General features: G+C 38.6%; 1 pseudogene; it reads left to right on the top strand.

The window, feature by feature from the left end:
- The first annotated feature begins 1,633 nt into the window (after window positions 1–1,633).
- Window positions 1,634–20,355, top strand: LOC105823316 (annotated as a pseudogene).
- The last annotated feature ends 5,409 nt before the right edge of the window (window positions 20,356–25,764 follow it).

Genomic DNA, 25,764 nt, shown 5'->3' with positions numbered 1-25,764 from the left:
GCTCTAAGATTCCCCAACAAGTAATCCAGCTCTAAGCCTCTGCTTTTTAAAGGGAGAGGTATTTGGAGTGGTCCAAATCAACGGTGCTGTGGGCTAACACCTCCAGTTCCAGCTCCCTTGTATGAATGGGTGACCTGGGTAATTTACTTACCTCCTTTAAGATCCAATTTCATTAGATGGATATAATGACAAAAATAACGATATCAACCCCCTGGGGTTCTAGCACAAAATTTATGATGTAATGTCTCTATAGTGAGTTTAATACAAGGCTAGTTTTGTGTGGTATGAGCTAAATAATTGATAATATCTATGTATCTGTCTTTATGTCTTCATTGACATTTCTATATTCAATGTAGTTTCATTTAACTATATAATTAATACAAACTCAAAAAAGCCATTAGGATAATATAGAATGAAAACAAAAAGATCACACATAATTCCTCTGATGAGAGCCAAATTTTGTTGAATTTGGTGCTTTTTCCTGTAAGCCTTTTTTTCCTATGATTATTTTTCTTTTGCATAGTTGAAATCATATTATGTATGTACTTTGGGAATGCATTTTTTTAATATTGTGACATAAATAATTCCCCATGTTATTAAAAACGCTATACGAACATCATTTTTAATGGTTGATTAACTTGCCAGCATACAGTCTTACCCCAATTTACTTAACCATGCTCCTGTTTTTGCACATTGAGGACAAACATATTTTTCAAGCCCTATTTGCATAAAAACATGAGAACTATCCATATTGACATAAGGTTTGTTGGAAAAATAGGGGAATATACATCTAACACGACCAGGAGAAAAGGATGTTGGATAAAATACCAAGAATACTTTTTCTTCTTCTAATTCTTCATGATACTGATACTAATATGAATGCCATTATGAATAATAACATTTACTGAGTGCTTATTATGTACCAAGCATGCTATGTTATTTAATTTAGTCATTTCAAAAGACTTGAGAGGTAACTTTTAATATCTGCTTTACAGAAGAGGAAACTGCAGCATAAGAGATGTAAGCAACTAGCAAAGCTCATGTCACTAGTGACTGAGTCAGAATTTGAATCTAAATCTGAGTCTAAGATGTCCTTGTCCTCTCACAAAAACCAAGTGTCCAGCCTTGTTTGACCTATCTGAGATTCTCACCCCCGGGGTCAAGTAGGACCCCCTGACAGGTATAGCACTAAGATTGTTAGATTCCAAGAAAACACAAAGTAGATGCTATAAGAAGGAAGCTGTTTTTAAAGAAGGAAATGTTGTTCCAGCAATTGAAAGTAAGATAAGCCTAGATGTTGTTCTGGTTCATTCCTTAGCATCGCAAATTAAATGCAACATGATTAGTCCAAGCCAACTATGGTGATCTTCATTCCCTGTGCCAGTGGCAAATTTGTTAGTGGGCATGTGATCCAATTCTGACAAGTTTTGAGATTTCTTCTGGGAGGGAGTAGGTAGAGTGGAATTCTGGGACATATTTCTTCATGCTGAAGAAAGAGAACTAATAAGCAATGATCCTTCTTCTTTGTTAAGGCAAAATTAAGACTTAACAAGAAAGTTAAGACTTTCTTGTCTGGATATGACACCTGGCACTTCTGCAAACTCCTTGTTCCAGGACTGAGGATGAAGTTAGCATGAAGGGTGTCAATGTGGACATGATACAAGCCTGGGTCATTAAAGATGTAGCATATTATCCTTCCTCTGGACCTGCTGTTATGAAAGATTATGAATTTCCTCATAAAAGAGAGATTATCTGCTATATCAAAATGGTATTGCTCACCATACAACCATCTTTATTTCATTCTCTCTCCTAATAAAGTTAGTGTCATGTGGCTAGTTCTTGCCAATATGCTGTGGGCAGAATTGGCGTGAATTGTTCTTGACCTGAGGTAGTTAAGAAAGGTTGTGATTTCTTTATGGTCTCTTCTCTTTTTTCCACTATTTGCATGGCTGGAAGTGAAGAGAACCACAGTGTCAGAGTTGCTAGAGTGAAGCAGCCAAAACCCATCCTAGATCTCCAAATTGATCTTGGATAAGGGTTAAAAACCTCAAACTTACATAGGACTTAACATGGACAGCCGCAAACCTACATGGAAGTTAACATGAGTATGAAGTTTAATCTGATGGGTTAAGCCACTAAAATTTGGGGAGTGTATGTTGCCACAATAGAATATATCCTATCCTAACTAATTCAGTTGCTATAAACTTTTCAGTGGCTGGTTGGTTTGTTCAGTACCTAAGGAGAGGTTTTGTTTAACTTCTGAGTACCTAGCAGACCATTTCAACACATATACCTTTCTAGGGTTTCAGCTTCTGCTTTAAAGTCCTCAGATACAAAATGCTGGTACTTTTTAAAGCTCTTTCTTTCCTTTGTTTTACATGGGTGAATAGTTGCTTTATTTATTATGCAGTTGGTGGTGGTTATAGAGAATTTTTCTTCACTAGGCTTGAGATTTATAGAGCTGGGCTGCCCTTTTATTAGGCAATATATTCAGTTTGGCGTTCTTAGGTGTCTAGAGAATTTGGCATAGATACGCTTTTATCATAAAAAAATTCTCATAATGATTATTATTAGCATACCCTGTTGTTTATCAAGCCCCAGTGCAAAAAAATAAAACAACATGCATATGTAGTTTTGAGAGTCTAAGTCTTTTGGTCTTTGAGGAGAACAAAGAATAGCATAAATATTTCTGAGCCTTGGTGAATATACTGGCCAAAAAAATACATGAGCAACTAAAATTACAAATAGAGCATTGCTGCTGGTATCCTTGAAATAAAAGTTTCCCTCCTGTACAGTGGATTTAACATACCCGAATTTCCCCATTATACCTTCAGGAAATGGCTACAATTTACCTGAATCTTGAAATCATCAAATCCCTACTGACTGCTCCCAGGAAAAAGAGAAAAGCTCAGTCTCTCATCCCTAACATTGTAGAGCCCCAATTAACCTTGACAATCACCTATTTGAAACTCCATAAATTAAAGGCAAGAAAAAAGGGCCAAGAGAATGGGAAATAATTTTCAAAAGATGACGAAAACAGTTAAGATCTAGCCAAATGCATTTCTCTCTTTATTTTATGGTCTTCTTCCAGATTTCAAAAAAAACAACAACAAAAAATCAACTGGAAGACATCATGTGCCCTTTCACATGCTTCCAGGTGCAACAGGCATATGGCTTGGTCTCTTGGACTTAATACAGAAATGTAGTCCTCGAAGCTGGACATGATCTCAAGGTATCAGCTACTACTACCATTGGTTGAACACCTGCCCAGTGCTAGGAACTAAACTACAGTTCTTTAATTGTCAAAACAAACCCATGAAATAGGTGTCACCATTTTAAGAAGGTCCAGAAAAGTTAAATGATTCGTCCTGGGTCCACAGATGTTGCCAATAGCAAGTGATAAAGATGGGATCCAAAGTTAGGTCCTTCTCACCTAATGTTTCTATGTAACTTTGTCCTCAGGGAAAAGTAAAGTATCATCATCCCTATTTTTCAGAAAGACAGCTGAGTCAAAGAAAGTCTAAACAAATCATTTAAAGTATCACATTAAGTCGGTGACTGAGCTGGAACAAAGAATGACAAAATTCCCAATGATCAGAGATTATTTTTTCTCTTAGCTAACCCCTTGTTTTCTGTGTTGAAGTTAATGTCATGTGAAGTTAAGAATGGTATGAGTCTAGTCAAAAAACCTTTTATTCTCTTTCCAAACTTTTGTTTTCCAGAGAAAATGAAGAATCTACATAGTATGTGCATCTCTCATCCCTTAGAATGTATCTGAGAATTTGTTTTTATTTTTAGGAGGAAAGAGAATAGGCAATGTGGCACATGGCAGCACTCGGTTGACACTTTGTTATTGTCCATAAAAAGAGCATGTAACCACAGGAGCCAGGCAAGTTCCAGATACTGGGACAGACTCGGAAGGATGCCCTGAACCCTCATAAGTTGTGATAAAACTCATAGAAATCTACAAGCATCACCTGTTTACAAGAAAACTCTCTATTTCATCATTTATTTCACAGCTAGCTTACTTCTGGGATAAAAATGGCTGCCCCAAAGTCATGGAATTCAAATAATGAATCGTCTTGAAAAGCACTGAGCCTGCTGCCTTATTTTGCAGATAAGAAAGTCGAGGTCCTGTAACAGAGAAAATGGCCTAAAAAAGAGTAAAAATGTTTTCTGTCTCTTCAAAACCCCTTTACCCTTTTTGAGAACTAAAACCTACATTCCTGCCTCAGGCTAGTGGTCGGGAGTGAAAGGGGAGTGTTCTTTGTTCTTTGAGCCACAGGAGATGGCTCAAGGGAACTGTCTGGGAGGGGGGTCATGAGATTGTCTTTGCCGAAGATAGGATGAATCAGAACTTTAAACAACTCTGAGCTTCTGCTCAGAAGCAGGATGTTGATACTTTCAGATGGGAGTCTGCCAATCTCTTCATTTGCCAGAAAATTAATACATTTTCTTTCCTTCTCCCCAAACCACCTCTTTCTTCTGATGCAGGCTTGGGGACAAATGCCAAACTTTCAATAAAAGAATTTGTTGCCTCTGGGTGAGCCCATTGGTGCCCCAGGGTAATGGCATCCCATGACTGCTGGAAGAGGCAGGGAGCAGCCTTGGATCAAAGCTGTGGGTCTTTTCAGGTAGAAGCAACTTCTTTTCAAGGTGAAAGAGCAAGGGATGGCCTCAGCAGCTGCTAGAGCCTGTTTTAGCTCTGGGAAACTCCTGTCTCTGTCTCCCTGAAGTAGATACAGCTCTCCCCAACCTGAATTGAGTTGAGCAGAAGGAAATGGATTTGGAAAGTGTCCAGATACCAGTCCAATTTTGGGGTAAGTTCCCCAGTATGCCAAGACCCTGATTCCACACATATGGGGGCTTTTCAGAACTTCCTGTTGGTTTAGTTTGTTTTGAGGCACCTTTTGGGAATGGAAGTCACAAGGTTGAGTGGAACGAGGGAACCTGGTTTGAATTCGGAGCTCATTTGTGCTTCCCAAGGAAACAGGGGATTAGGCCTCCTATTTGGGGAGGGTTTTGAACCTTCCAGTTGGGGTGCTATTTATCCCCTTTGGATTCCCATTTGTGAAACTTCCAGCCCTATGGCAAGGCATTTGAGGCACTATCTGAGGTGCCACTTAGGGTGACATTTGTCATATTTGAATTCCCATTTGTCTGTTAGTCCCTGGCATTTTGTGTTGAGGATCCCCTGTATTGTCTGTTATTTGTGAGTTTTGTTACAACATAAGGAAGAACTTACAGCTATGAACCTATATGTAAAGGGAATAGTGTTACTGTAATCCAATGTACATGCTGTAGTGTGAGCAAGAGTGGCCGTTAAATGAAAATTCCCACTTGATTGATAGGCCATGGCATTTTAGATTGCTTGAGTTTGGAATTCCCTATATTGCTCGTGTTTGTGTGTGAGTTTTTGTACCACTTCTCTGGTGAGTTTTTGTATTGTTGTACTGCTTATATGGAGTGTGTGTAAAATGGGAAAACAATAGTAAATATCTTACATGGCTATCAGAACATTAAACAATACATTATCTAGTACCAGTCAAAAATTGACAATGGTTGTTCTTTGGATGTTTTGCACAAATAAAAATTTGCAATTATATAGAATATTATCAGCTTCCTTTTGGCCATGAATTTAAGAAAGGAACAGGGCATGTAAGAGTTTTGTAAAAGTAAAAACCTTTACCACCACCAGTGAGAGACGAAAACAAGGATTTAAAATCCATCAAAAATAATAATCAGTTGCACGTGTGCTGACTACACAAAAAAATTCACACAGCTGAGTGAGAAAAAATAAAATAAAAATAGATGATACTAGTGGTTTAAATGTTGTCTCTGATTGTGATGAGCTTGGAGAGCTGATACTAATTCCTACTTAGCCAGTGCGTCTCCCTGTAAATGCCGCTTCCTCAGAGATTTCCTGCCCTCCGTGAAAAGATGACATTCTCTTGTTGTAAGATTTGTAGGAACCTGTAGTTTTTCATGTCATCCATTTTCTAAGACCCTGTAGGTCCCTCTCACATGATCTATCATCACAGTGAGTTATTATGTGATCATTTCCAGTGGTCTCCTTATTTTCTGTCTCTACCGCTAAAAGGCTGGTCTTTATGGGGGCAGGAAACATCTCTCTCTTGTTTACTACTTGCCCCTACTTTGCCTGTGATGGTGCCTGGCAAAGTGACAAATGAAATAATGTGAGAATAAACATGAACATAAGAGCAAGGGAAATGGAAGGAGGGAGGGAAGAGGGACAGAAACGTGGGAGAATGAAGTGATGCTGCAATTTCATTCAGTTCTTTTAAAATCCAAGTTCAGAGCCTTTCCCTTTACTGCTCCAGACTTCTTCCTTTTCTCTTATTTTCTTCTATTTTTATTATTATTATTTTTTTTTACTTTCTTTAAAAATGTAACTCAGTTAATTATGTGGCTGGATCCTGGGTTGGGAATTTTACTAGGTCTAGGGGAAGCTTTCCTTTCTGGTCAGCTTGGCGCATAATCTCGCTAACACTATTAAACAGGGGCAAAGGCATACCGGGGTATTCACCAGCTCACTTTTAGTAGAGCCTAAAGAGGGCACACAGCTAGGGGAAGAAGCGGATTAGCTTGTCAACAGCTTAAGATCAGTCACCTTGATGAGATTGGCAGATTTGAAATCTGCAACAGTGCATCAGACTGGGAATGGGTGCTTTTAACAGACACTGTTTGCCCCTGAATCTGCTTCAGTCATGGATCAACCTTGAGACTCCTCTAGATTTAGAAGTCAATCTCCTCGTGTTTGGTCTCTGAACCAGGCACATCTTTATAGACTATTGAAAATAAAATTACCTCCAGGAGTGAGTCCAGGTCCAATGATATCCCTTTACACCCAGCATTGCCTCTGGCTATGATATTGGCACCGACCAGTCTACCATCCTGGCTAAGCATTGCCGCTGGTTATCAGGCAGGTATCCGGCATCTGCTAGATACATATTAGTACCTGAGACACTGCTGGGAGGAACCTCAGAAAGGGAATGATCATCCTTCCTCCCCATTTGTAAACAATGATTGAATTAAAGCCCAGAGAGGGAAAGGGACTTTACTAAGCCCTCATGACATATTATGATGGAGTTAGATCCAGAATTTTAATCCTGAGTCAGGGATCTTTGACCTGGATCACACATACTGTTGTGAAAGGATATCAACGTTTTCTTTTTTTCTTTCTTTCTTTCTTTCTTTTCTTTCTTTCTTTCTTTCTTTCTTTCCTTCTTTCTTTCCTTTCTTTCCTTATTTTTTTAATGTATTGTAGGTACTATAACAAGCCCAACTGGCAGGGCTATATTCATGGCCAAATATCCAGCCCTCCTTATACAACGCCACTGACCCTCTCATATTTTTTCTTTCCTGAAGTCAACAAGAAAAGGATGAGTCTTCCCCTCTCCTCTTGCTATTTTTACCACCACATTCAAGCCCAGGCTCAGGAGAAAACTCCCCCTCCCTCTACCCTAAAACACACTGTGTCTTGATTTAGACTAAGACTTGAGGTCTACGGAATAACCCATTAAATACAGGCACACACAGGATGGAGACTGTTTAAATCCTATTATAGTTCATTTTAATGTAAATTTAGTGTTCCCTAAGCGGCGCCCCAAAGGCGATGACTGTGTTCCCCCATGCAACTCCCCTCCCCAGACATCTTGGAAAAATAAACAGAGAGAAACAAGATCCACATTTTTCATGTCTGTTAACTTTGCAACATGTGGTCACCACATAGGTTACTGTAATAGGAAACTGTTATAATTAAGCCCTTTTCTCCCCACGCCATGCTGGAGCTCAGAGTCTGCCGGGAGCGATAAGAAAGTTCTGTTCTACTGAATGTTTTGACGTTGTCTTTTGAAATTTACAGCTACAGAATATAAAACCTTTTTTATTTGAGTTGTGGGAGACCGAAAATTGTATAAGCAATTATATGTGAATTGGAAATGCAATCTTAAATGTTGAACAAAGGGTATATTTTCTCCTAATTCCAATGAAGCTGTATTTTTCTAATGGACTCCCATGATTCAAACATATATAAAGAGGGGGAAAAAAGTCTTCAATCTTACAGTTGGTTATAAGACCCTGGTGAACAGAGAAACTTTATAACAGCATGGGAGTTTATAATCCCCCAGCAGGAGGATTAGAAATTTGCAATGAGAGAAATCCTTAACCTTCACTTACATAACTGCACATTTTTAAGATTTAAATTGTACAAATCAAAAAAATGAAGATCATTTTGTTCTTTTCTAAAGGGTACTCGTAGATAAATGATGACTGGTTAGAGCCTATTGAATGTTCGAAACATTTATAGAACGTAATTTATTCATACCAAAGACATCAGAGAAGTAACTCTAGTGTTAAATTACAGCATGAAGAAATTAAAAGGCAGAAGTGAGCAGTTGGGTTTAAATGGAGGCTCTGAGGTTTGTAGAAAATGTCAAAAGAGTTCAAATGTTCATAATGCTTTCGAAAGTAAATATTTGGGCATACTGCAGGAAGGCTTTATCGCAGTGTAAGATAATACAGTTCTTCATGGAATACGTTAGAAAGAGAAGACTGTTTAGTCTAGCCTGTTTAATTTCCATATGTTTTATTAATAAACGGTTATGCCCCAAAGGTGATGTTCTTGCTCCTCCTCTTCCCCATTCAACTCTACCTAGTTCCCCATAAAGTTCATTCTTGAGTGAATCAAACCAATCCTTATTTTTCTTTTTCTTACTGATTCTTCTTAATTTATCAGAAAATTTACTGGACCAATAAGACATGTATCCTTAGGGACTTGAAAATGGAAGGCTAATAAGGAGCACATTGTTGACAGGATCTAGGAATACCTGGACACTGCAGTCGTCTGGCCATAATTTCTCCCCATTGTTAAGGGAGTTATAGGCACAAAGAAGGCAAAACCAGGCAAAATGTTACTTTGCAAATGCATGGCTTCAGCCTTAAATTTAGTAAACTGAGCTGGGTTATATGGAGAATTCTTTTACTAAGATTTGAAATTTCAAATGATATCCCTCTTTAAACCCAAAATTACATCTTGGAATTTACCACTTTACTAAGTCTAAAATAACAATATTTAACTACAACAAGAACAAATACACACACACACACATACACACGCTAAACAAAACAAAAACATAGAACCAAAAAATAAAATCAAAGAGAAATCTTTAACTCTTAAGAGAATGACAAATATGTCCATAATTCTATCCACAAGTTTACCTAATATCCGCACTACCACCTGAGAAATGTCTTGAAATCTAAACACCAAGGTCAGTATACTTCTTCCTTCAAACCGAAGTAAATAAATAAATAAAGCTTAGCAGAATATATCCATGGCTTTGGGAGTGAAGTTTTCTAAAACAGGACACTAAAAATTCTCACCATATTTATTTAAAAAACCAATAAGCTGAAAAATAATGAACTTAAAAGTGCACATTCATAAAAATCTCTGTCTACCCAGGTGAGAGGTGGATAGAACTCTGGGAGGCTGAGGCGGGTGGATTGTTTGAGCTCAGGAGTTCAAGACCAGCCTGAGCAAGAGCGAGACACCGTCTCTACTAAAAAAATAGAAAGAAATTAGCTGGACAACTAAAAATATATAGAAAAAACTAGCCAGGCATGGTGGCTCATGCCTGTAGTTCTAGCTACTTGGAAGGCTGAGGCAGAAGCATTACTTGAGCCCAGGAGTCTGAGGTTGCTGTAAGCTAGGCTGATGCCATGGCATTCTAGCCTGGGCAACAGAGTGAGACCCTGTCCCCGCCCCCCCGCAAAAAAAAAAATATACATATACTTTAATTGTTCCAAAATTTACACTGAGTTCCATAGTTTCCCAAACAGTCATTGTTTTCTGTGTATTAGACAAAGAGAATAATTGTTTTCTCAATTCACATTGTTGATTTGGGGGAATAATAGTTTAAGGGCATTGGCAATAAAAAATGGAATGTTTACGACGAGTGTTTGTTAAAATACTCAAAACTATTTGACTTTCAGGGCCATCAAACATTTACTGAGCAAATATAATGCAAAAGTTTCAGCCCAAGTGAAATAGATACAGTAGGTCAAAATGTTCGCATAACTTAAACAGTTTAGAACTAAGTTTTTAAAAAATTCTCCCATTAAGTATTTAATTTAATTATTTTTCAGTGCTTGGGGCTAATAGTGCCTGAACACATAATTTTCCTTAATTTCATTAGCAGGCATTTATGAGTCCCTGCTGTGGGTGGATATGGAAGAAATATAAACTTCAGGGTATTTTTCTTTCTTATTAAGTTAAAATGCAAAACAATTCATTGTAATTTTCGGGGTCAAAATACAGAAATCTTTTGAGGCTGCTTCTGGGAAGTATTCATCACTTTCCCCGTTCAACAAAAGGAGGCATTAATCCAAATTTCCACGACTAAAATTCATTCAGGGGACATACTTTGATTCAAATATATACTCAAAAATTTCTGGGATACTTATTCTTTGATTCTAAAGAGAGCTCTAAAGTGACCACTTAAGCCTAAATTCAGAATTTATTTACATTAGTTCCATATTCTTGTCCATCTCCACCAACAGTTGAAGGTATTAAAAATGCCAGGATAAAGTCAGAAAAGAGAAAAAGCTTCTAGTCTTCTTTCTAGGACTCATATAGCCATTATAAATAGGGCATTTCTGTCCAATTACAAATGGCTAGGGTTTCATGCAATTGGAAAAGCACATCGTGACTGTGAATGGAGAGCCTGATATCAATTTTCCATGTCCAATTTATAACACTTTCAAAAGCCTGTAAAGGAAATTCTATTTCCTGCAGGGATTCTGTGGGAATCCCTCCTTGGATTGTACGGATGAACCTCACTCCAAGAAACAAGGAGAAGGAGAGATGTTGATCACAAATGGCACGATAGTAGCCTGAAGTAATGAGCGTTACTCAACAACAGTTTTCTCACACCCAGATGTTCCAAGCACATGCTCAATGAGATCTAATGAGCATGAATAGATATATTCCACAGATAAGATAAAAAGAGAGTAAACCACTGTAGGGTGGAATTTTCCAATAAAAAACCTCCTGCCTCTTCTGTCCTTGCACAGAGCGGAAAAAGGAGGAGAACGTTCCTGATATTTGTCGTATTTGCCCCAGTTCATCTGGGTTCTGGCACTAAACCGAATGGGGTAAAATTCCAGCTTCGTCATGTATTAGTTTAAATGTCATTGTGTGAGTCATTTATCCTAACTGTACTTTAATTTCATCAGTAAAAAGGGTTATAATAGTACCTTCCTTGTAGGACTGTTGTGTGAACTGAGAAATTGTCTATCAAGTGCATCACACAGCACCGGGTACACAATAAGAACGTAATAAGTGTTGTTATCATTATCGTTGCTTTATTGTTGTTATTATTATTATTATTAATTTCTTTGTTTCTGGAAAAGGAGCTGGTTTACCAGAGCTATGAATTAATTTAAACTTGGAAATTTCTTCAAATATTTGTATTTTTTCTCTATTTCTTCAAAAAATGTAGGCTTGTTTAGTCTAACCTTCAGAGAGATGTTTCCAGAACTAAAGGAGGCCCTTTCAGGCTGTTCTAGTTTCTATAGGTCTTAGGACATTATTTCAGTAACCTGCAAATACACACAGACACACACATGCACACAGAGCTGCAGACCCACGGTTCTTTCCATTCCCAGTCATTTATGCATTTATTCTGCAAATATGTTCTTGCATATGACGGCTCTGTATTCTTTCTCAAGATTGCCTTGTCTGTAATCTCCAAGAAGAAAAATTTTGTGTCTTAAATGCATGTTATGCATGTGGGGGGTGGTGATAAGGGTATATAATTTTTAAGATGGTCCATTTTTCAGGGGGATTTATAAAGCAAAGTTAAGGGAGTGGTGTAAAGGCTTTTGAAAGTGTATCCTCAGGGCAGATCTCCAGGCTTGCAGCAGGAGCTCTCTGCAAAGAATTGCTTTTCACAAGCATCACTTTCTCTATTCATGCCGTAACCCTGGCGCCAGTTCACTGCTTCTGCTTTGGACCACTAGCCTGGTCCAGCTTTGGTCAGTCATTTATATGTAGCTTGATGATGGACACCGCCTGTTCCTTGGGTTTCACTCCTGCCAAACTGATTGACATCTGGTTTCTTGCTGAGATTTTGACCGGCAACCCATTCCTGAGTTTGGCTTCAAGAGCTCTTATGCCCTACTTATCCTCAGGAGTTGTTTTCTCTTCACGGGATTAATTGCAAATCAGGGACCACTTTGCAGTTATCGTCCTTTAGATCTGTGCCTAAAAAGCCTTTATTGGACAGAAAGAAGGTCTGGCACCTCCTTCTTTGCCTCTCCTCCCCTATATAAATTTCCCTGGAACAATATGCGTCTCTATTAAAGAAATCGTATTATTCCAAAGTTACTGGCCTACTGGATACAGCAGCCTCCTCCGGAGCTCATGCCCAGAAGGTTATTAGCTGAGTTTAGTTAGCATTGATCAAATTCTGCCAATTTTCATTTTCCATAACCCACTTTTATTCAGGGTTGATGCATTTTTTAAAAATGTGAAGTGATTATCATTTAACAGCTGTTGTGCAAACCATTTACAGTGAATTGTTTTTAGTTTTCCTCACCAAAGCACAGCTCCCTGATAAAATCCCCTCCCAGAATCTCCCTGAACCTTGGTGTATCAACAAGCCTCAGTATTGATTACCCCACTGCCACATAACAAAAAAGCAGTGCAGTGCCATAGTAAAACAAAACACAAACAACAGCGACAACAACAACAAACATGGGATCGCAGGATATGCAGGCAAACAGCAAACAGATCTGGGTTCAAATTCCTGTTCATATCTTTGTAAAGTGCAGGAACTGAGGCTAGTGTCATAACATCTGAGTGTCTCGCAGTGTTCATGCACAAATTTGGGATATTGTCTACATTGAGGGATTTCACCGAATATTCAATCATATCAAATACATACATGTCATTACATCACATTATGTATGTGTGGTATCTTGTTCCTAGTAAATACCTGATGAAGGTAAGAACTATTTTGTCATTATTCTTCACTGTAGAAAAGTGAGAAGTTCTTGGCACGGGAGATGATATAAAAATAATGTATGTAATATGATATAGTGATATAAAAATACAAAACATTAGAGAGACAGATGAAACTAATTCTAAAAACTCTTTAGACTGATAAATACAAGCTCAACTCCTAAAATGCTCATCAACTCCAAGACTGTCTGGCTCATCAGTGGGGTCCTTTAGTGCCCATGACTTAAAGTCCATGCTGTGACTTGAACCTGTGTTCCCAAATCAGCACGGAACCTGCCCTAGAACCTGGCTTTCTTCCTCTCTTCCCTCCCTTCTATTCATACGAGTCTACCAGCTGCAGTGCTTGAAATTACAGCCCCTGAGGATTTGGTTAGCATCTTGTTGGTCCCTGTAATGTTGCTGCCAATCTCCGGCCCCTCGCCAGCTCCGTGGGGCTGTCCCAAGGCTCCAGCTTAAGTTTACCTCCAGCCCCACCGACGTACTAATGAACTCTATCACTCACTCTGAGCCTGACAACTAAAAATAGCCTCTGGCTTAAATCGTTTGTTTGGAAAGGAAAAACAAAATTGAGAGAGGGAACAGAAATGATGGCTGTGCTCCCTTCCATCCAGCTATGCTGAAGACCTTCTCCAAGGAAAACACCATCGTTGCGATGAGGCTCATGTGACCTGACCTCACGGAGGCTCCCGGAGAGTTTGCAAATGCTGATAGGCAACCAGGCCCCTGCCACGCTCCCATTCTCACCCACTGGATGCCCCTCTGTGATCCAGAATCCCTTCCTGTCAGCTATGAAAGTCCAATTCTCTGCCTTTCACAGAAGTGGCAAGAGAGACTTTCTGACAAGAGCTTATTAGGGGGAGCTCTGGTGAGACCCTGCAGTTCACAGTAACTGTGACCACAGTAACCACAGTAACTGACAGATTGGGCTTCGAGTTAGACACTTGCCGCACACGTTTCAAAGCACCTGTATATTTAAGATTGTGTATCATTCGGCGCAATGTAAACATCTACATTCATCTTGATGTTTACAGCCCAATGTAACTGTGCCTAAAGCCATGTTAGCGTCTTTTTGCCCTATCTCCTGTCCCCAGCCCCCTGTACTATGCTGAATTTCGGCCACAACACATTTTCTTGCCCACCTCACCCATACATACATTGCTATTTCCACAAATAAACACTTGGGGTTCTTTTTGGATTTTCTTTTGGGGGGGAGTTATAATTTCTGAAGTATTCAAATATCTTTCCTCCCTTCAATTTTGCAATCATATAATATAATACATGAACATCATTTTTAAATGGCATCCACTTCTAAAAGTTTTCCCTAGATTTTGTATTTTTTATTAAAAAAAAAATCCTCAAACCCTGTATTTGTCCATTTCCCATGACACAACACATTTTAATATATATTATTATTTTGGTGATGATAATGATAATGATGATTGTGATGATAATCTAGGTACCTGTTTTATTTTCAACCTTAAAAAATTAACTTCTGAGCAGATTAACTTAGTATATTTTAATGTTTTCACCTCTTTGGCACATTGACTGGCATATTATAGGTGCTCAGCAATACTGATTGAGTTGGATTAAATAATGCATAAAGAAAACTCAAGCAAAGAAATCCATGTTTTTGGTATATTTGGTGTTTGAAACTTCTGAATTGTTTTCACAGTAAAGACTTTTCTTTAGACCTTTTCTCCATCTTTCAAAAATAGATTGTATCTTTGGAAACTGCCAGGGTAAGGGTAATTGAAGGCTTGCAAATGAAAAAGATATAGGCTTTACATTTTGAACAATTTCTTTACATCAATTTTCTTGTATTATTTTATGGCTGGGATCTCTTATCTAAGTCAAAGCTAAGAGCATATAAAGCTGAGATTATTCATAGGTATTTTGAATCCCATTTGGCATTCAGAATTCTGATGATTTCTATTCTATGTGGCATGCTATTTCTTTCTTTAAAAAAGTAAAATAAATGTAGCAAGAAGCACTCTTATAAGAAAAAAAGTGATAGTGGATATCTAATGATAATAATTGTGGCCATTAAGATGTCCATTGTGCTACATCATGTGGAACTTCCTTGAATTCTGATCCCTAGAAAATTAAAGAACAAGGAGGCAAGGAAGGTGGGTAACTGTTCCTCTGTGCACCAAAGCATGGCAGTGGGATGAACTGGGAGCCAGCTGTGATGCCAGAGGAATGTAGAGAAAGAAGAGTGGCTACAGAAACAGAGTCATGAGACGAACCACAAGGTGCACAGTGTCAATGGCAGGAAAAAATAGTGCATAGTGTAAATCTTCTGTAGCCCTCAAAGCAGAGAGTCTTGTTGTTGTTTTGGTTTTATTAATCCACGGGACCTTGAAATAAATACACTAAAGATTGCTGTCTGGGGTCTTTATGCTCTGATGACTTAAAAGGATAGATTTTTTGTGTGTTTGGAATGTACATCCAGAGATTTTTTGGGGGGAGGGATGGGGAGAAGTGGATCTGCTTATTTTGAAATCACTGGGAAGGAATAGTTACCCCACCCTCACCTCTCTTCCTCCTCCACACTCTTCAAGGCTACCTACAATATCTTGTGCCCTAGGGGAGAAGTACTCACAGGTCAAGTGCCAGCTTTTGTCATCTCGCTCAGAGGAAACAAATATCTAAGCAGCTCAACTAATCCATATATGGCACACTCTATTTGGCTTTTTGAGTCAAGAATGTGATATACTCATAACAATGAAAAATCATACAATATTCGTAATATTTGATCTAATCAACCATATAGTAATGTGACCTGGGACACACCATGGTGTTCTCCTGTGTTTCTTAGTAATTTAGAGCTGCGTCTAAAAGATTTAGACAAATGGTTTTCAGCTCAAATTGATTTTCTACCCAGGTGACTGTAAGGAATGCCTGGGGACATTCTTAATTCTCACATCTTGGAAGATGCTATTGGCATCTAGTGGATAGTGCCAGGGATGCACGTAAAGATTTTAAAATGAGTAAGACATCTCCCCACAACAAAATGATCTGATCCAAAATGCCAATAGTGCCCAAGTAGAGAAGCCTAATCTAGAGTCCCTCTACTCAGGTAGAGTAGAAGGTCAATAAAAATGCACCGTCTCATCTGCCCACCCCTGCCAGATGATATCAACATCTTTATGTGAACAAGACTCCTGAAGAGGCCGGGCGCGGTGGCTCACGCCTGTAATTCTAGAGCTCTGGGAGGCCGAGACGGGCGGATTGTTTGAGCTCAGGAGTTCGAAACCAGCCTGAGCAAGAGCGAGACCCCGTCTCTACTAAAAATAGAAAGAAATTAATTGGACAACTAAAAATATATAGAAAAAATTAGCCGGGCATGGTGGCACATGCCTGTAGTCCCAGCTACTCGGGAGGCTGAGGCAGGAGGATCGCTTGAGCCCAGGAGTTTGAGGTTGCTGTGAGCGAGGATGACGCCACGGCACTCTAGCCTGGGCAACACAGTGAGACTCTGTCTAAAAAAAAAAAAAAAAAAAAAAAAAGACTCCTGAAGATTCGTATGCTCATTATCGTTTGAGAATCACTAGGATAGAGTGGTCGTTCTCGACTTTTACTGGATTACTGAATCACCTGGGTAGCTCTCCAGTGGAAAAAAATAAAAATAAAAAAAATCCACACCCTGCCACACCCGTGGAGATTCTGATTCACTGGTCTGGGGTGGTGTCCCTGATAGGAACAATTCTTAAAACTTCTTACGTAATTTTAATATGACAACAGGGTTGAGACCCATCAGTCCAGTGTAATTTAGAGCCGGGAGACCGTGTTTAGAGTGAACAGATGTCTTGGTATGCTGAGGACAGTCCAGTCTGTGCCTTTTGTTCTAGAATATTATAGCACCACTTTTCATTCTCAAATGTGTTCTGAGGTTGGAGTAAGCAACAATTTCTTGAAAGGAAACAAAAAAGTGCTAATCATAAAAGATAAAGACAAATTGGATCTTATTAAAATTAAGAACTATTCATCAAAAGTACTGATTAAAATTGTGAAAAGGCAAATTAGAAAGTGAGAAGAATATATATTTTATGCATATTTCCAACAATTTGTACACACTGAATATATAAAAAACTCTAACAAATCAAGAAGATAAAGATAAGACTACCTAATAAGGCAAAAGATTTGAACATTCATTTTATTAAAGCTGTGCTAATGGCTAGTCAACATATTAAAATATGCTCAAATTTATGTTTGAGGAAATGCAAATGAAAACCACAATAACTCACCAATACAAAACCATACAATGGCTAAATGATAAAGACTAATGATACCAAGAATTGGTGAGATGTAGAGCAAGGAGAATGCTCCTCTTGTCTTACTAATGGAAGAACAAATTGAAAAGCTTTTTGGAAGTTATGTACCAAAACTCGACATGCACATAAGTACACCCATGACCAATACGTCTACTCTTATGTATATACCCCAAAGAAATAGATACATATGTTCGCCAAAATGCATGTATTAACTTCTCATAGTAACATTAATTCATAATAGTCCAAGATTGAAAACTATCCCAATGCTCAACAGTAGAATGAATAAATAAATTTTGATATTCACAATGAAATAATACACAGCAACAAGACCCAGTGATCTTCAACTAAACGAAATGAGATGGATGAATCTTTCTCACATAATTCTGAGTGACACAGCCAGCCACAAGAGCACAATGTCAGATTTCATTGATATAAAATATAAAAATAGGCAAAACTAATGCATGATACAAGAAGTTTGAACGGTGGTTATCCTTGAGGGAGATAGAACCTGGAAGTGAGGGTGAAGTAGATTCTGGTTGGGTGCAAAGTTCTCTCTGCCACTGGGCTTGGGTGTCATGAATGTATTTGCTTTGTATTTAGGTGCATTCTTGAATATGCATAGTACACTCGAGTTCTTTTTAAACTATCCCATATTGGATAATAACATTCACAGTTACCCTAGCCTCATGCAATGGTCTCAGGTTACAATGTAGGGCCTGAAGTGCAGCCATCTCAAGTCTGTAACGCTAGTACTTCCTCTAGTAAGCCTGAAGGATCCCAGAGAAACTGTGTGGTGATTTCACACTGATTCTTTAGTATAGTCATTAGCAATCTTGACTGCACATTGGCATCACCTGGTGAGTTTCTAAAACTCCTGACAATTAAATCGGTAACTTTTCAAGCTCCCAGGTTGTACCAACGTGCCAACGGCTGGGAACCACTGCATTAGTCCCACCTCCCTGCAGCCTTATGAACCTGGTACACCAGCACTGCTATTATGATCCTGCTGATTGGAATCACCTGGACATTCTCAGGTCCCTTGTGACATTTATTCATCTATTTGCTCTCTCAAGAAGCATGCACTATTTACTAGGTCCTGTGTTAGGTTCTAGATGCTAGGTGCTAGGCCCAGGTTATAAAAATAGATTGTATACCTCAGGGAGCAAAGATCAAATATTACCTTTTAGTTCTATGCTGTAGTATCAATAACAAGCACTGTTATACATAACGGCTCTGGGAGGAACTCTGGAAAACTTCTAGGAAAAGCAAGGGTGAAGAAAGTATTTTAAATGACAGAAGCAATTTCGTGAAGGTGCAGAGACATTTCTCATCACTAAAGTGAAATGATCAGCTCCTAATCCCAGGGCATCAGGAGCCTCGACAATTTCATAAATGGAAGCTGTAACTCCAATAATAATAATAATAATTATAATCCTATCATAAACATAGCTAGATTTTACCTTTCTCTCTCTTTCTCTCTTATCATTTTATCCTTGAGTTTTGCACAGTGCCTGACGTCCTAGAGTTGGTCAGTAAATATTGGTTGAATAAATTAATAATTGAACAAGCAAATGAAAATATTCTCTCAGGAAAGGAAGGATGACATAACATTTATCGAACACCATATATGCTGCATCCACGTGCTAGGCACTTTGTGTTCTTATGCCATTTAATAGTCATGGCACATTGTAAGCAGTAGGAAATATTAGCCTCATCTCAAATCTTAAAGAATATACGAGGCCCAGAGAGCATAAGGAATGTCCAGGGTCACAGGACTGTTTGACAGAACCCAGTCCAAACTCTGATGTGTTGCAATTTGGTGCCCCTGCTCTGAGTATTGCACTCCATAGAGCAGCAGGACATCACCCACCCGGGGCCATCTGGCCCCTGCCCTCCTTTGGGGCCAAGTGTCTTCCCCACATACCTAGCTCCCACCACCAAGTCTTGCTTTCCTCTCGTGGCTCATATTTATAATTCAGTATCAAATTATCTTAATTAACAACATGCTGATTAAGATATGGTAGAGGTGCCACTATGGAATCAAGAGGTGTTTCCATAGCAACTAAATGATAATCCCCCGTCTTCCCAACTTTGCAGTTTTATTTGAATTCACAAAAACAATTTTGTGAATAGCCATTTCTTGTGGAAAAAGTAAGCTCAGAAATTGACAGGAGAAAAGTGAGTAGTAAACCACTTGGCACTTGCTGAACCTTCCTGCCCTCTCCCTCTTTAGTCTTTTCCACTTCTTCTTCCTCTCCTCTTCCACTCCCGGGACCCTCCCCTCTCTCACTCTACTCTGGCACTGCTATTCTTGGTCCCTGCGCCACAAATACATGGACAAATCTCTCCTGCACCAAGAGCTTCTTACAGCAGGGGCTGTACACAGCCCTCACTGAGTCTGCAAAACCTCTCCAGCAAGCGGTTACGAACAAATGCCTGATGAGTGACGGAAGAAGCTTTAGTATTTATTTGTTTAAGAAACATTAATTTATTGTTTTGTTTGTTTAAGAAATATTCATTGGCTCTTTGCAGACACTGCCACCATCTGAAGCCGTCAGCTCCACTATGTTCTTTACTGTCACAGTTGGCTGCAAGCCGTTGGGCTGTGTCTCTTTCAAGCTGTTTGCAAAGTTCCAAAGACAGTAGAAAATTTCTTGCTCTGAGCACTGGAAAGAAAGGACTTGCTTATAAGCATTCCTGCCTTCACAGAATTATTCCAGAGTTTACGTGCCAAGGTGGTGACTTCACGTACCATAATGGCACTGATGGCAAATCAATTGACAGGTAGAAATCCGATGATGAGAACTTCATCCTCAAGCACACGAGAACTGGCATCTTGTCCATGGCAAATGCTGGACCCAACACAACAGTTTGCAGTTTTTTATCTACACTGCTAAGACTGAGTGGTTGGATGGCAAATGTGTAGCCTTTAGCAAAGTGTAAGAGAACATGAATATCATGGAAGCCATGGAGCACTGTGGGCTCAGGAATGGCAAGACCAGCAAGAAGATCACCATCGCTGACTGTGAGCAACTCTAATAAATTTGACTTATATTTTATTTTAACAACCAGACTATTCCTTCTGTAGCTCAGAAGAGTACCCTTCCACCCCGTTTGTTTATAATATCCTATAATCTTGCTGCAGTCTTTGGGTTCAATATTTTCCTTATTCCCTTCCATGTCTAGCTAGGTTACAGAGGTAGATTTATGATTATGAAACAAAACTAAATTACAACAAAATAAAATAAATATTTATTGAATGCTTACTGGACCCAAGGAACCTGATGCTAAATACACTCACACACACACATGTGCACACACGTACATGCTCTTACATTCATACATAGATAATATATAGATATATACCTATTCATCCATTGGAAGAGATGATCAAGATGATAGTTTTCCAAGGCATGATACATGCTATGATCTGACTGCTTATGCTGAGATGCTTTTCACCTAATTTGTTCATGCACATGCAGCTCTATCAAACACCCCGTTTGGGTTTACAGGTATTTGTTGCACAGACGTTGCTATATTTAGAAATTTCTATTTTGGTTCATTAAAAACTGCAAAACCGATCTGTATCATATACCAAACTGTTTTAAAATAACTCTCCATGTTTATTGAAAAATAAACGAGGGGAATAACAAAGTCATGGGAACAGAGCTCAGACATGTCCTCACTACCCTGGAAGAGAAAGTGACTGAGGAGATAGTTCTGGCAGGATAGCTACTGCTGCATCAAATCTGAGGCCTTCCTGAAGCACATCCTAAGTGCCTGAGTGCTTCAGATCCCATGTGGCCAGACACTGGGCCATGGCAGACAGAAGCGTGTTCCTGCTGCCAGGAGGCCTCCTATTGTTTCAACATAAAGAGACAACAAAAGTGAAAAATATAAAGTATTGAATGAGGGTAGAAAGACTTTAGACAATAGTAATTCATGCCATGGGAATTCTCCCAAAAGTGAGCAGAAGGAAAATCTAGAAGGCAAGGAAAGTTGCATGTCTTCAGAAAGCACGTAGCTCAGAATGATTGGAAATGCTACTGGGGATGGTAACAGATAAAAACAAAGGGGTAGAGCAGAGTTTGGACACTATCCAATAGGTGCAATGGTCTGTTTAGCTAAATGGTTGAATTCAATCTATCTGGGCTTCTCCCCGGTTTTTTCTACCAATGCCATTGACTCCAAAGTCAACATTTTCTTCAACCAGTGCATGAAAACATCAGAAGATAAATATATTGAAAAAAGGAGCAGGACATTCATCATAGAACACTAAGACCCATATGATTAGGAATCTGTCTCATAAAGATAATGCAAACAAAGGGGTTGAGGATTTGGTACCATGATGTCTTTCAGTTGGTAGATAGGGTTGGACTGAATTAACGCCAGTAAATGTTATTTATGTTCCCAGATTTTTCTCAGTTGGTTTATCTGAAGTTCTACATCATTGGAAGGAAAAAATAATACTGATGAACAAGGCAAAAAGGGCAACTACAATTTGTGTGAGGATAAATCATAATCATATTTATCATCATTATCATAAGTGTTTCTTTGCTCAGAAAATTAAACATATTCCATGTTTTTTCTCTGTAGACTTAAAAGTCAATACAACAATCGCAGTGAGCCTATGCATTTAGGGAATATATTAGATATAATAAAATGATTTATATTCAAGTTAATATCTAATAGTAATAGCTAAGCTTCTTGTTTCTTACAAGAAATACCTTTTGTGAATGGTGTTTTCAGGTTATATTTCTCTCTCTCTTTCTCTCCCTCTCTCTCAAAGCAGTTTCTGTGAATAAAATCTCTGCTTTTTGTGGCAAATAATTTTTAAGGACACTATATATTCTGTTGTTCATGTCTACTTGAAACATTCATTAAATAATTGAGCATCAGAAAAAAGGTTTATCTCCATATGAACTAACATGTTTTCTCTTTCTATAGGCTATGCATTAATCAAAAATTGACTGCTCCTTTCGGTCTTAATACCTAGGAAGCCCAGAGCTAGATTTACTGCTAAAGTCACAATATTAATTTTTAAGATATCTTTCCCTTCCATTTCAATGCTATTTTTCTTTATGCCTGCTATTTTATCATATGCCACTTCAAATCAGCCTTGGAAATGGATGGAATATAAATGAATATATTAGCAAGCAACAGCATAAATAAATGGGAGACGAGAGAGAGTAATATGGAAATTGTAAGATCCAAAAGGGTAATTCGTCCTGTGTAAATTACAATCAGCCAACTATAACTGGTGCCCCAGAAGTGATGCATTGTTCTAAAACAATGATTTGAAAATAGAAACAGAGCTATCTGACAATCATTAAGAGGTAAGGGGAAAAGGGATGCATTAATAATTTATGTGAAGAAACACTAGAAATTGTTTAAATGCTATAAATTTACTAATATCATTGGCTACATTGAAAAAAAAGTTGAAAAAAAGTTGGAAATGCTGCATTTTGATCAATTGGTGAAATACACAGTGCTCTACATGGTTAGATATAATAAAAATGGGTGCAACCATTGTGTAAGGCAATTTAGTAACATCTGTCAACATTTCAAACACGTATATTTTTGACCCAGTGACTTTCAGAAAACTGTACAATACATTCACTTACCCAGGTGTACACAGGCATTGATACAAAGACGTTTATTGAAATATTTTCTGTAACAGTAAAATTTTAGGAATTTTTTTAAAGTATCCATCAAGAGTGGACCAAATAAATGCTAGCAATAAATATAATGGAATTATATGCAACCAATGCATAGAATGGAACAGATCTTTGTAAGAATGGGAATATGTTTAAAGTGTTTAAATTAAAATGTTGGAGAATATATGCTTACTTATTAATATATTTGTTTATAATAAAGCATTATTTTTAGTCAGACACATGGACTATGATGATAAAGAAGAAACAGATCAATAGGTAGGTAGCTGGACAGATACGTAGGCTTACATACACAAGATACTTTTAATAGTCAGGCTTTTGGAGCCTGAAACTGGTGACAATATTCACAGAGTGACTTTTATTGTTTAACTGATTTCCATTCTGAAGCATTTCAATTTTTTCCATGAATATCCATAAATTTTAACAATAATTGTAACAAAAACTCGTCTTAGGAAAGAGCTTATAGAAAGCAAACGTGAGCCAATCGCCTGCAGTCCCAGCTGTTTTGGAGGCCGAGGCAAGGGCACTGCTTAAGCCCAGGAGTTCGAGGCTGCAGAGAGCTATGATTATGCCAAAGCTCTCCAGCCTGGGCAACAGAGCGAGCGAGACTCAGTTTCTCTAAATAAATAAATACATAAAACAAATTTTAAAAAAGAAAGCAAAAATACCAAAAATAAGCATATCCTATCACTTTGTTGACAAAGTCCAGTGTAGAGAGGGTTGATTCATCATGAGATTCTGCAACATAGAGATGCAAACATTTAATAATGACATTGCAAAATATAGGCGAAAGTATGTTTACTTTGATCCAGATTGGAGGTCCAATAGCAAAGGTAAAAAACATTTTTTTTTTTTTTTTTTGAGACAGAGTCTCATTCTTTTGACCAGGCTAGAGTGAGTGCCGTGGCGTCAGCCTAGCTCACAGCAACCTCAAACTCCTGGGCTCAAGTGATCCTTCTGCCTCAGCCTCCTGAGTAGCTGAGACTACAGGCATGAGCCACCATGCCCGGCTAATTTTTTCTATATATTTTTAGTTGGCCGATTAATTTCTTTCTAATTTTTAGTAGAGGCGGGATCTCGCTCTTGCTCAGGCTGGTCTCGAACTCCTGAGCTCAAACAATCCGCCCACCTCGGCCTTCCAGAGTGCTAGGATTACAGGCATGAGCCACCACGCCCAGCCTAAAAAACATTTTTAAACAAAGACTGGCTATATTGTATTGTTCAGAGTGAATGCAGCCTTGCCAATGAATGAGGCATGCTTGCAATGGTGCTAAATATGTCTGAGAGGAGGCGTTTCTTCTGAAAGAAAGATCACAGCACGATCCTGGGATAGATCTCACTGTCTTCACAGTTAAGTCTTGTTTTTCCCTTTGCATTCTCTACACACCTACCTCATTCTCTCTTCCCCCTCCTTTTTCTCCTCCTCCTCTGTCTCCTTCTCCTCCTCTTCTTCCTCCTCTTCCTGCTTTCCTCTTTCCTCCCTCACCCGTGCCCCAAACTATATTTTAAAATTCTTGCAGTTTTAAATCTGCACAGGGCTTAAAATATTTAACACCTTTGTTTTTATAGATGAGAAGAATAAGATCTATAGGGAAAGGGATCAACTTAGCCAGTTCAAACTAGTAATGGATAGATTATTGTCCTCTATCAAGTGTCTACTGATGACTTCTATATGTAGGGAGATAGGAATATATATTCACACACACACACACACACACACACACATTCACCCTATATTGACTGGTTGAAACACGTGGCAACTTTGCAGTATCTGGGAATTAGGAGAGGGTGGATTATCCATCCCCACTCAATCGCAACATAGGAAAGGATTAGAATTCCTATAACTCAGTGATTCAAAGGAAGATGCGTGCCTGAAATTAATTGACATTATTGAACATACTAAGGGCTTTGAAAGCAGACAAACATGAAATCCAAACCAAGCTCCTTCACTTACTGATTTTGAAGGCTCAGTTTTCCCAACACTAAAATGAGGATGGTGACACCCAACATGGGAATTGTTGAGTTGATCAATGAAATAGACTCTGTATTAAAGGCCTGGCTCAGTTTATGCTTTTAACCTAGAAACCAAAAGCCCCATGGAAGGGGCTGTGGTGGCCCTTGAATGAACACAAGGCATGCATAAGCCCTTTCACAGTGTGAGTGTTTTTTTGTGTGCAAGCATTCTTTTCTTTGGGAAAAAGTCCCCAATTTTCATTAAATTCTCAAAGTTGCCTGTGTTCCCTGTTATTTTAAGAAAGCTGACTTAAATAGAAGCAGTAATTGCTCGTGTTAATAATAATAATTATAATCCTATCATAAACATAGCTAGATTTTACCTTTCTCTCTCTTTCTCTCTTATCATTTTATCCTTGAGTTTTGCACAGTGCCTGACGTCCTAGAGTTGGTCAGTAAATATTGGTTGAATAAATTAATAATTGAACAAGCAAATGAAAATATTCTCTCAGGAAAGGAAGGATGAGATAACATTTATCGAACACCATATATGCTGCATCCACGTGCTAGGCACTTTGTGTTCTTATGCCATTTAATAGTCATGGCACATTGTAAGCAGTAGGAAATATTAGCCTCATCTCAAATCTTAAAGAATATACGAGGCCCAGAGAGCATAAGGAATGTCCAGGGTCACAGGACTGTTTGACAGAACCCAGTCCAAACTCTGATGTGTTGCAATTTGGTGCCCCTGCTCTGAGTATTGCACTCCATAGAGCAGCAGGACATCACCCACCCGGGGCCATCTGGCCCCTGCCCTCCT

The sequence above is a fragment of the Propithecus coquereli genome, unplaced genomic scaffold (genome assembly GCF_000956105.1).
Source record: "Propithecus coquereli isolate 6110/MARCELLA unplaced genomic scaffold, Pcoq_1.0 Scaffold67, whole genome shotgun sequence".
In the NCBI taxonomy this organism is placed as follows: Eukaryota; Metazoa; Chordata; class Mammalia; order Primates; family Indriidae; genus Propithecus; species Propithecus coquereli.
Note: the sequence above shows the minus strand (reverse complement) of the source record. Positions and strands in the feature narration are given on the sequence as shown.